This window comes from Cynocephalus volans, chromosome 9 (genome assembly GCF_027409185.1).
Source record: "Cynocephalus volans isolate mCynVol1 chromosome 9, mCynVol1.pri, whole genome shotgun sequence".
Lineage (NCBI taxonomy): Eukaryota > Metazoa > Chordata > Mammalia > Dermoptera > Cynocephalidae > Cynocephalus > Cynocephalus volans.
The window spans coordinates 60,479,020-60,492,873 of record NC_084468.1 but is presented as its reverse complement, the minus strand read 5'-3'; positions in this window follow the sequence as shown (position 1 = coordinate 60,492,873).

Genomic DNA, 13,854 nt, shown 5'->3' with positions numbered 1-13,854 from the left:
CTTCAAGGCCCCATCTTTCAATTACCATAATAGGATTTCCCACCTTCTTAACACTGTCACAGTGGGAGTCAAGTTTTGGGGAGGACACTTAGTCCAAGGCATGGATTTTCCTTCCCTGCACACAAAGCTTATGCTAAAACCACCATCCATGAACTCATGGCATGGCTTACATACTGTCATGGCACTGAACACAGTATCACTTCTGACGGGAGGTCTTTGTTTGGAAATGAAGTACAACAATGAAACCATGCTCATAGAATTCACCAGTCTTACTTTGTCCCCCTCATCCTAAACCCACTTAGCCTGATAGAATGGTGGAATGGCCTTTTGAAGACTCATTTATGGTACCGGGTAGGTGGCATATGGCATACCTTGTGAGGCAATATCCTCCAGAGTTCGATATATGCATTAAATCAGAAAGTAATATAGATGGTGCTATTTCTCCTACAGCCAGATTCACGCATCGGGAAGTTAAGGGAGTGAAAATGAAGGTGGCTCCTTTCATTATCATCCTTAGTGATCCACTAGCAAACTTTTTGCTCCCTAGTCCTGAGACTCTGGGTTCTGCTAGTTTAGAGGTGTTAGTTCCAAAGGGAGGAATGCTTCCACCAGAGGATACAACAATGGTTTCATTAGATGGAAGTCGAGACTGATACTTGGTCACTTTGAGCTCCTCATGCCAATAAACCAACAGATAAAGCTGCAGGGGATCGGGGGGGTGCTACTGTCCTTGCTGGAATGATTGATCTTGACTACCAGAGAGAAACCGGGTTGCTACTACACAATGGGTATTAGGAAAAGTATTTCTGGATTATAGGAGATACCTGGAGTGCTGATAATACTCCCATGTCCTGTGATTAGGGGGAAACTATGACAACCCAATTCAGACTGGACTGCTAATGACTGAGACCCTTCAGAACTGTTTGGGTCACCCTACCAGTCAAGGAACCATGAGCAGATGAGGTGCTTGCTGAAGGCAAGGGGACCATGGAATAGATAGTAGTTATAAATACATGCTACGGCCAGGTGACCATGGGTAAAAATGGGATGTAACAGTTATTAGTATTAAACTGAGAAAATTGCTCTAGCCACCTTAGTGATTACACAGACCTCTGAATGCATTACAGAGTCTACCTGCTACTGGAATTTATTCCAGAATTTCCATTTCCAAAAGGAAAATAATTTTTTTAAAGCCTATTTTTTAAATCACCATTAAGCTTATTACATTATAGTAAAATAAGCCATCTAAATATTGTTCATAAGAGGTTTTGATTTAATATGTTACATATTCAAAATCAGCACATCAACGCACAGATGAGGCAATGATGATTTCCGGTTAGTTGCCATAGTCCTTTGTAGCTATCCCTAATGCAGTACTTAGCACGTTACAGTTATTTGTTCACTGATATAGTTAGACACAAACCCATATAGGCATCTTTTTTTTTTCTTTTTATATCCAGTGCTCAGCTAGTTTCCAGGTCCTAGAAATACTCTATCTGGGGAAAAACAAGTTTTCAGTATGCGTGGTTGTATAAATGAATGAATTAACACTGCAGGTGTATAAACGAATAATTCTAAAGTGACTAGAAATTGATGACTATGTGTTGACATCCTTATATTCATTTAAGAGAGGTGTAATGAAAAGACTTTTGGAATAAGAGAGATGGGGGTTCGAATGTTGTCTCTATAACTTTTTAGTTATGAAGCTTTGGGCACCTCAACATCTCAGAATCTCAATTTTCTCTTTGCAAAATGAGATAATATCTTACAGTACTGGTATGAGGATTAGAGATAATTTATACAACTGACACAATGCTTAGCTCAGAATAGGTGTGCAATAGAAGATAGTTCTATTATCATTTACTACATGTGTCCAGGAGTAATTAAATAAGTCTTTATATGAATTATTATCATTTCTGTATTAATTAAGTTTATTATAACTATTTAAAGGAAGAAAAATTGTGGAATAATGGGTACAAAACTATGACATCTATCCTAAGTGAATCATTGTTCACTTATTGTTCATGTACTGAAACAACACACTGTACCCCACAAATATTACAAATAAATGTTAAAATATTTTGAATAAAAAAATATAAAAATTAAATTTAATCTAAAAATTATTTAAAAAACAGAAAGCAATGTATGACAGTCTGGCTCATAGCTAGATTTTTACAAAACTTATAATGCTCTTATAAACCTTGGGCAAGTCCCTCAAACCTTGAGTATTAAGAAGTCCTCATCTATAAAATTATTAGCTCAACACCTATCTACCTATACCACAGGATTGTTAGAAGACTCAAATTTGCAAATGAGTTTTGTAAACTGTAAAGTGCTAAACAAATGCTAATTATTTTTATATCTTCAATATAAGTGCTTCAACTACAACTGTAAGAACATTTTAAAAATAACTGCACTATTAAACCATAATGCATTTTTACCTCCTTGTCCATTTTCCAAAGAAAAATCAGTTAAAACTTGGGACTAACTTCACAAAGCTATCATGAGGCCCTATGACCTAATGTTTACTATAAATTCATAAAATTCTTATGCTAAAATAATAAGATTATACAATAGATAATAAGACAGATATTCCAACTGCCAAAAGAAGTTTTAAAGGCAAAGTGTTATGAATTATTCTGTACTCACTAGCATAGTTCTGCTCATTGAAAACCTACTGTTGTTAAAGTAGACTTAGAAACTTTTAAAAAGTCAGTGACATTTCATCATGCAACTAATGTGCCACTGACTTTTCCCATAACATTTCCCTTAGAGACTTTAGGACAAGAGCTGAGCCATACCTATGAGTGAACAGACAGACCTAGGCAGAATGGGGACATTGACTTTGTGTTTCTGTCAAGTGGGGGTTATGTGTTTTTTGTTTTGTGTGTGTGTTTTAGTTTAACAGACATTTATGCCTTTAGTTGAACAACCTCTAGGCACAATCAAAATGTGTTTTTGGTTTTTGATGTGGCTTCACAGTTTTTAACCTCAGTTGCACATCAGAGTTGCCCAGGAATCCACCCCAGACCTACTGAGACAACATAATATAAGGAGAAATCCTGGAAACAGTATGTTGAACAAATTCCAGGTTCTTATGCAATCAATCAAGCCTCTTTGTGGACCACTGGGTACCTCTAGTTCACCTTGACTTAGTGTAGCTTCCCTCTTCTCCACTTTTAACGCTCTTTCCTTTGCTAGTGATTCTGTACTTCCCAGGGTCCCCAATGCCAAAATGAAATCTATCTGATATGTCACTAACACCCTAGTGTGACTTAATTTAAAGTGCTATTTCTTCAGAAATGCTAATGGTGGAATTTGAGACTCTATGATAGCTTGGGGTGGGGGTAGTTGAAGGAGGAAAGGCTTTGCTTCCTGGCCTCACAAATGACATTTCTTAAGGAATAACTTCCTTTTACCTATCCATAAAGTCAGTCCTACATATAAATTATACATCGATGAATTTCAGGAAGAGAGTGCAAATGAGGTCAATGGAAAATCTGGATAGCATCTGGAATCTTGATTTGCAAGTACCTATTGAACAAAACTTCCCTACCCAATTTTTTTCTCTTTTCTTCTTTTTTTAATTAGAACAAATGTTTTCTTAGGGAATAAAGGATTGCTCTCACTGGAATTATTCAACACAGTCTGGATCACCATTTGGCAGAATTATCATAAAGGGGGTTAAACACTGGATTTGAATCTTTAAATAATCCTTAATATTTCTTCTTTCCCAAAGACTTCATGATCTTCTGACAAAAGTTATTTTTTGGTCAGGTATTTTTCCAGTTTATGACAAGTAGCATTAAAGCTGTTACTTTTGACACATCTGTTAGCTGCTTCAGTTTGACCTTTATTGGCAGCCCCTGGCCAGGGCTACCAAAAGGCTAAGAAAGGATCCTTTTAGGATAGTAGGATTTCCAGAGGCAGTCCACACAGCTCTTGAAATTGCTCTCATGGTCCAGGCTCTGCTCTTTTCTCCTATTAATTATTGCTTTAGTCCCCTAACTACCTCGGGTCTCTTGTCATCCTACAATCCCTCCTCCAAACTTTGCCCGAGAGTTGAATGTCTAAATATAAATCTTTTGATATTACTTTCTTATTTCAATGTGCACCCCATCTCCTTCAGATAAAGTTCAAGTTTCTTAAAATGCATGCATAAGGATTCTTAATGGTCTCACTTCTATTTTGCCTTTCCAAAATTCCCATTATGTTAATGTTACTAACTATAAACCATTTGCAAATTCTTTGAATTTTCCAGGTCCTCCTATGCCTTTGGGGTTTTGCAAAAACTGTTCCTTCTGCCTGGGATAGCAGTCCATTCTTCATTTTGCTAATTTTTATCGATTTCTTCAAGATCCAATTTAGAAGTCAACTCTCTTTAAGTCATCTTTGATTCTATAAGAATATGAAAAATGTCCTTCTTTTGAAGTCCAATGGTATCCTGATACACCTTCATTATAGTAGTAATTGCAATGTGCTGCAATTGATATTCTTATCCATCTTCCTTATTAGAGTGTGAGAGCCTTGAAAGTAGGCACTACTTCAATTTATACACTTCTCAGTATCTAGCACAAAAAAATGCATGTAAAAAATATTTATGGAATTAATGACCCTCAGAACAGATATTTCTAACTCCATGACCTTATAAAGCATGAGGTCAGATTCATGGTCAGCTAACATGGTTTCCAACAGAAATTGTAATGAATGGAAAAAACAGCAATAAAACCTGTGTGGGAACAACCCAAAGGGCCAGATCACATTGCGGGAGGGCACACTATTGAAATATGGATCAGCATAAAAATTCTGAATGGAGGAAGACCTAGAAGACCTCATGAAGGTGTTCATGGAGTTGTAAGAAGTGGCACGGAATGGAATGGAGTGGAGTGGTGATGGTGGAGAATGCAATTATTTTCTTGAACTTTTCTAGGGATAGTTCTTGTGATAGCTTAAACCCCCAACTATGACATGTTCTTACTTGAAGAAAAAAAACCTAGAAGGCAGGCCCCATGTATTACAGTTGACCATTTCCCCCTTGAAATCTTGAGAATTTGTGATTTCAATAGTGGATAGAATAATTAATTAATTGTGTGTAAATGAAGTACAACAAATGATCATAATGGAATTATATACTAAATGAATCATTTCCCATGCTACCCTATAAGTGATGACGGTATTGTACTTGCTTAAGTGAATTAATATGAATTAGATGCCATATGTGTACATATGCAGCCTCTAGCAAGTGTGTGTTATAAATGGAGCCTACAAATGCAATCGAATTAAAAATACATATGAAGATGATTAAAAATAGGTTTCTGTCAGGGGTTTGGATCCCCGTACTGGCCAGCTGCAAAAAAAAAAAAAAAAAAAAAAGAAAGAAAGAAAGAAAAAGAAAAAGAAAAAATATAGGTTTCTATATTCACTGTAAAAATGTCCTATCCAGTGACCAATTTATCACTGTGTGGTGCTATGGCTAATGTTGGAATCCTGTCGACATCGCCAATTGTAGTCCTCTTAATTCTGTTCGCGACACCAATTGTAAAGCTACTCGACCACGCCAGTTGTCGGGCTCTTTTACCTGCCTGTAATCCTGCCGACTGGGCCAATTGTCGAGCTAGAGCTGGGTCTGGAGCTCACAGACCCCTCAAGCCCATTCACAGACTGGGTCACAAACCCTAAACACGTCAGGCTGGGTCACCAGACCCTCCACATGCAGGTCTATAAGCTAGGTAACCGGCAAACAGGTCCTTAGAAGCCGTAGGTTGGAAAGCATGGCTGCATGAGCAGGGGCCACCTTAAGCACTAGAAACTCCAGCCAAGGTGTTGGTGCAGCGCAGGTGCACTAACTCCACCCACACAACCTATTCACAGCAAATGCTCAGCAAGATTCTGAACATCTGAGGGGTTCCTGACCATTTCCCTATATTTTCCCAACAAACTGGCTTTTTCATTTTGTTACCTCTTGGCTAAGTAAAAGTATTATTTATAAACCAGCATTAGGACAATTTTCATATCCCTTAACCTGCATACATGTACATATAAAAATAGTCTACTGATTTTAATTCAACAAACATTTATTGAATACTGATTCTGAACAAAAAACTGTGTAGATGCATGGTATAGACGTGTGTGTGTGTGTGTGTGTGTGTTTAAAGATTTTATTGTGATACAGAGCCTGGTTTTAAATGTAGTGGGGAAAACAGACTGAATATAATGCATAGGAAATAAGCACTTCCAAGATCTTTTCACAGTGATGATTCATTTGCATTCCTCTAATGTCCTTGAGACCAGTGGGTTATATTTTTGCCATAGACCCTTGGATATGCTTGAAAAGTCCTCTTAGAGCTTAACTTTCAGCTTCATGTTTTTTCTGTAGAATCTGTTTCCAAGGAAAATTTATTTTCCTGGGGAGGAAGCTGCCTTAAATCATTTTATGACCAAGACAGATTATAAACAAATAAATATTGAGGTAGAAAATTCCCATTTCCTTTAAACAATATTAAGAAAATAATAATAGTCACCATTTATCAGGTTCTTCCTGTGTGACAGGTATCTCACAACTCTATGTGGTAGTTAATATTATCTACATTTTTATAATTTAGGAAAACAAAGCTCAGAGAGATAAGTAACCTGACCAAGGTTACAGAGCTAAATAATGACATAGCCAGGATTTTATCAAAGTGTCTAACTCTGAAGTCTTATGTTTTTCCTAACTAAGCTATATTGCTAAAGGGAAGAAATTATTCTTCCAAATATCATAGCAGATTTACCTTTTCCTTTCATGTCCTTTTTCCTAGTGTCCTTTGTTTCTTGTGACACAAGATCTCATTTGTCTATTGTGCTTCCTTTTCCCTTTGCTCTTAATTTAGGAACACATTAGCTTCAGAATATCCTTTCACAGCAGGTGGAAAACTTGTGAAAATCCCAAGTACAGCAGAATTACCAAATTTAAAAGTGATGAAACCCTGCACATACCATCTCTGAAAGGATACACAAGAAACTATTTATCTTTTTTTTTTTTTTTTAAAGATGACCGGTAAAGGGATCTGAACCCGTGGCCTTGGTGTTATCAGCACCACAGTCTTCCAACTGAGCCACGGGCCAGCCCTGAAACTACTTATCTTTGACAGTATTTAACAGTACCTATTTTTGAGGAGAACTGGATGACTAGAGGATATGTGGTTAGAGGCAAACCGTATTGTGTGTGTGTGCGCGTGTGTGCATGCAGTGATGCACATGCAGATACATGTATATATATAACTTTGCATGGTTTGACTTCTTTTTTTTTAACACAATGTTCATGTATTACCTATTTAAAATAGATGATTATGGGGCCGGCCCGTGGCTCACTCGGGAGAGTGCGGTGCTGATAACACCAAGGCCCCGGGTTCGGATCCCATATACGGATGGCCGGTTCGCTCACTGGCTGAGTGCGGTGCTGACAACACCAAGTCAAGGGTTAAGATCCCCTTACCGGTCATCTTTAAAAAAAAAAAAAAAAAAAAAAAAAAAAAATAGATGATTATTCAGAATGATGCCTATTATCAAGGATTTCATGGTTATTTTGTATCTTGTGTATGTCAGTGGATGCTCTGATTGCATCCTACCTTTTGCCCTCCTAGGAAAAGCCAGTTGATGTGACTACATCTCAGTATCTGGATAGTAAAAATCACTACCAACTTATCTTTGTAAATATGGCCAGAAGATGCCGTGACCCACCCAACCATTTCACTTTTTTTTTTTTAGCTTCCATAAACATCTTTTATTTTTCTACCATTCCACTTTCTAAATATCCTCAAGTGAGCTTCCATAGTTGTACTGACTTAGCATTAATAGAGAATTCAGTTTTGTGACTGCCATACCTATACGGAGTAAATCAGTTCCTTACCATAAATAATAATGTTGACATTATATTCTGAGAACTTCCTCAGGAGTGTAGTTCACATTTCCAGTCTTTTTCATTTTTAAACCTTTGCTATGAGGGAAAATGTGCTATTAATATAAAATAATCCTTCTATTTTTATTTAAATTACTAATGCTTGACAGAACATTTCATTTAAATAACTAATCAGCTACTCTCTGAGAGATCTATTTGAGTTTTAAGAAGCTAATTATAACAAGAGAAAAAGTTGGAATATTTAGAGATGTTTTGGTCTGTCACGTTTCAATCATAAATAGGTACATTTTATTCCTTCACAGAAGAATTTTCCAAGTATAATCTATGGGAGAGACATAAAAATTGGTTGGCATGGACTTGTTAATAGTGAATATAAGCCAAATGACAAAGCTAACCTAAGGAACACATCACTGCAGCAAAAACAAATCTTTGAGTTTGTGGCTATAGTGGATTAATTTTTCTTGTTAGATAAAAGAATGAGGCAGTGATAGTGGTGATAAAATGCACCTTTGTCTTTCCTTGGCATCAGTTAGCATCAGTTCCTTAAGTTCTCTTGTATATTCAAACTAATAAACTTCTTCCTTTAATCTTGGATGATGAATAGCACTTAATCACAGACACAAATGGGCACCATTTCTTTATGGTACTTGACTTCATTTTCTTTTCCTTTTGCCACCCTGGGCTTATTGACGTCTGCGGTTCATGATTTTTAGTTTCTTTCAAATGCAAAGAAGGTTGTGGGGTGGGATCCTTTGAGATGAACTGAACCTCATTGCATATCAGAAGAAAAGTATGTTCACCTCTAAGAATTGAGGGGCACAGACAATAAAATGAGTTCCTTCATTTATTAGTAATCAGAACAATTACCCCCTTTCAGCTCTTCTCCCAGCTCATAATAATATGCTTTTCAGAGCTATGAGGGCTTCGGCTTCTTTTTGAACATTCTTTCCTAGGGATGAGAGGTGGTTGTTTTTCTCCTTCCTTCTCCTTACTCCTAAATCGAGAGTGTTTCCACCAGTTTAGACTAGCTCCACCTCAGAAATTGTCAGAGAAGTAGGCTGTCAACAAGCCAATGCTACTCTAAATAAGTGCTAAACCATCATACCAGAAGAACAACATGAGAGTACTTTAAAAAGTTCATGGAAAGATTCGTATTATCTTTCAATTCTATTTTTCCATGAACTTTTTGAAGTACCTCCTATGTTTTATGATTCATTAATCATACAAAAGGTGGAGGAGCTCTCTCCTATTTAAAGCTAATCTCTGCACCTGAGCTTTGATGACTATCCTTTTCCACCTTTCTAGATCCTACACATCTATTACAACTATTTTCTCCTGGTTACTTGAACATTATCAACGGAGTCTTTCCCAACATCACTTCGACATGCTCTAATCTCACCAAATTTAACCCAAAGCAAAACAAAACACACTTTTGACCTATACTTCCTTTACAGTCTTATCCCTTTATTCATGTACAAAATCAAACTTTTTTGCACATCCATCTTTATTATCTCTCTTTTTGTTTCTTTTTTGGCAACTGCAGGTATGGGGATCCCAACCCATGACCTTGGTGTTACGAGGCTGTGCTCTAACCAACTGAACTAACTGGCCAGCCCAATCAAAGACTTCCTAAAAGACAATATGAAGCACGAGAAATTATCTTGATAAAACATAGAATCTTTGTTTCCTAGGCCAATTACCTTAAAGGGTAAAGAAAAACTTTTCACTATTTCCTATTAAGAGCAGAATAATACTCTGAGAAAACCTTACTGTTTTAACAGAGAGGACCAAATTCTAGTTTTGCATCAGTACTTTTGATATTAATGCTCAATTTTTAGATAAACTTACAAATAATTCCCTTCTAATTTTAGTCAGCTTGATCACACATGAAATTCCTTTCACAAGATTCATCCTCCACAAACCTTCTACAACCTTCTTATATTCCTTGTTATTTGTCCTATACCTTTTCTTTCTAATATTGAAACAACTGGTAATTCTACTTTGAAACAAAAATTACTCATTTTCCCTTAACTAAAACATATCCTCATACTTTACAACTTCCTTTATATAAAATGTACCTTACTTCCCTTGCATATGTAGTAGTTTCCTTTATTATTTCTAGTTTTAGTTACCATATATTAATTAGAAATTTTAATTAATTTTAAATTAAATTAATTTAATTTTAGTAATCAATTTTTTAATGAAAACTGGTAAGCATTGTGAAATGTTTTATTATCAGCATTTTGTAGATGAGCATCACCTCATAATTTTTAGAAACATTTTTTCATGTTATAACACAACTTTTTCATGTTTATTAACAGACCCAAATATGTTTAGTTTCTCTACACCATAAAAAAACAGGATGCCAAAATACAGATACCTTAAATTTATATTCACCAATTAATGTTTCAGTATTTTAACTTACTTAGAAATGACTCAGACATTTCATGAATACTTATTAGTTAATTTAACATAACATGACATTAAAATTTCAAGTTACTGAAAAAGAATTTTTTTTTTTTTTCTGACTGGCTGGTATGGGGATTTGAACCCTTGAATTTGGTGTTAAAACCCCATGCTCTAACTAACTGGGCTAACGGACTAGCCCCAAGAATTTTGAAACTATGAAAGATAACTTAAAAATGTTTATCCTATTAACATTCACCTAATTTAGTTCTTCTTAACAATTGTGTTTGAATTGGTTATGGAAAACAAGGCTAGCCATCAGCTTAAGTTTTTTTCTTTTTTTCTCGTCAACAAATCAGGCAAGTATCAAAAATATCACAGAAGCAAAGAAACTAAAAAGTTGAACATGGTTCTTCCCTCTCTTTTTTTCCCCCGCAACTGACATACATCAAGCAATTAGCAATTTGTTTTCACAGTGCATTCTGCTCTTAGGTTGGATTTATACTTTTATGACCTCAAACATCTAGCAGAGACAACACAAACCTGTCTGCTGACCAGCAAATCTGGGCAAAAATGTATGTATATATTTAACGTTGACAATTCTGAAGATGTTTCTATTTTTATTTTACCAACAATTTAAAAACTAGTTTGTTTACCAACGACTCACCCAACTCAAATGAGCTAAAAGGCAGTTGAGTTTCTATTTTTCTGAGATAATATAAGTGCTTATTTTTTCTTTAAGCCAACTAAGTAGAGCTCTTTTATATATTTTGGCAACATTATCTGGAGAAAAAAATATCACATACATATTGGGGTCCATCCCGTGGCTCACTTGGGAGAGTGTGGTGCTGATAACACCAAGGCCATGAGTTCGGATCCTTATATAGGGATGGCCGGTTAGCTCACTTGGGAGAGCGTGGTGCTGACAACACCAAGTCAAGGGTTAAGATCCCCTTACTGGTCATTTAAAAAAAAAATCACATACATATAACATATACACATGCATAGACATACAGACAGAAGCAGATTTTACTGCTTTCGTGAAGATTTTTCATTTGCCAGTTCCCAAATAGTTTCTCTCCCCTTTTAGACTACCAATCTTTCAATTACCTGTTCCATTCCCTTAAGCAATTATTAGCTAGACAACCCTAAACTTATACTTCCAAAGGGATGACACTTAGGTGGAAAATTTATATCTCAAAGGCACAGAGAAAGAATGCAAGTTTTTTCCAAGAAAGAGGTTAGGGCATGTTGCCTATTATTAGAGGTCAATTTTATAGAGGCTGTGAACTTTAGGTCTGAATAAAGCTTGTCTGGTTGGATAAAACATTCATTTCTGCTAAAACCGGATTTGATGCATTTTCCTCTGATTTGGGCTTGAAGTTTCTCTCTGAAGAAAGCTATAAACTCTAGCCCTTCATTGACGGTTCTATTGAGACAGCTACTCTGTAGGAGAGCCCTGATTCGGAGGAGAATTAGATCTGGGTGTGTCAGGTGAGACACAGAGAATTCAAAATGAATGCCAAGGCAAAAAAAAATAACAGGTATTCACTATCGGGTTTTACAAGGAAGTAGGCAGATAAGCATAGGAGAAAATTCAAAAGCCTGTTCAAAATAACCAGCTGAATTCCAGCAAGATGTATTTTGGAGAACAATTTACTTAGATAGGTGGCTTTTTCATTTAGCTTGTTTTTTAACTGGATCACTGAGTTCAGGGCGGAGCCCACTAACAAATAGGGCAGACAAAGAATTTTCTATGCCTAGACTCAGCATGGATATCTCTGAAAAAGAAGCAAACCTGTTTAACCTGGGGGCCTAACTTCTATAAACACTTTTTCCAGCTCTTCTTTTCCACCTTAAGGTGGAATAATAACCAAGTGAAAAGGTTGGCAGATTCAATTTTTCTTATCAATTGGTTGCTTAAGCTTTTCATTTGCCTTTTGTAAAGTGTTTTTTAAAAAGAGGCAATAAAAAATTGGGAAATCTTTTTAGAAGCTTCTGCACATTCAGATTTACACATCCCTGGGTGGGCCTAATTCAGGAGCTTACTTTTAACTGCATTTCTTACAGTGCAGTGTTGTTCATCTGGAACATTCTACATAATGGCCACTGTAATTTAAAATAACCTGTACTAAGATTTCCTCATTTTTCTAAATACTTGCAGCTTCAGGGGCCTAATACTTATACAAATAAAAGGCAGGCATAGCTGGAAAGTGGAGTACTCAATTCTTTAGAAATTAAGGATCCTTTTTTCATATATCTCGGGTCTCTTAGAGGTGAGATAAAAGCCTGAGAGGGAAATGCCAGGGGGTTGGGCTTTGTAATGCTTTCACAATTTATCTTGTTGCACACTTTCTTGAGGTTGGCAGGCGCTACCCCATCCAGTGTCCACCTTATCCTAACATGGGAGTCTTACTTTTTGGTGGTGAGCACTCTACCAGCTCTTATGTGCCCTAATTGTGCCCACCAAGTTGTGGTTTTGGCTCTGAGATCCCCTTGACCGACTTAGCCAATGATTTTTCCCTTCCTAAGAGTGCAAGAAAAACAAACTAAGAGGATATAGGCCAAATTCCTGTGAATTCTGAAAGGTGGAGTTCATGTGCCTTTAGTAATAACTACTTAGTGCAAATGCTGTCAGTTACTGTTAAAACTGCAGCTCTTGTTAATAATTCCTCAGCCTCTGCAAACCCCAAAAGGTCACATGCAGAACAAACTAACCCTTGGTACCCACAAGTTCATGCGCTCTTTCACAGCACAAACTAACCCTGGATTTGAATACCAAAAAGATGGGTGGGGGCTCAATGCAAAAAGAGCAGAGTCCCACCAGAGAGGAACTTACTTACAACCCATGGGGCTCCATGAGAAAGACAGGGGAGCCTCAAAAAGAGTCAAATTCCCCTCTCCTAAGTTCCTCAAGGGGTCTCAGGAATTGTCAGCAGTGTCCTTTGGGTCCCTTTGTAGGTCACCAGAACTGTGAAAAGACAAAAGTACAATAAGTTTAGTTTAAAAATGTTAATTGGCTTTTATAAACAATTCTAGAATCGAGCAACACCTTGCTCTATAAAATAGAATATATGTCTAATGAGCTGAGCAGAGGAGGTTAGCTTTATAGAAAGAAAAGGGCTGAGGAAAGCAGGAACAGAGAACAAAAGCAGATTAGTTGTTTCAAAGTTACCTTCCTTGTAAAAGTTAATGTAGAGGGGACTTGCTTATCCTGCTAGCTAAAACTGGCCTATCTGGGGATTTGGTTGTTACCTTTCTCTCTCCTGATTTCTAAGAAGGTCAGATAAACAACTTAGTTATGGCTTGGTGGTATGGAACTTCAGCACGAACAACCCCTTTTTGGCTTGGTCTATTGGGCCTATTGCAGCTCAGTCCAAACCTGTGGCCTCCTGATTATAAACTACAAGGTTTCCTTCTACGTATTTAGGTTTCTAATCCATTCAGATTTACACATTATGGACAAGAAAATGAGGGCAAGAGTAAATACGGGCAGAATGTCCAACATATCTACAGATTGTGATTTACAATGATAATCTGTTACAAAGGGC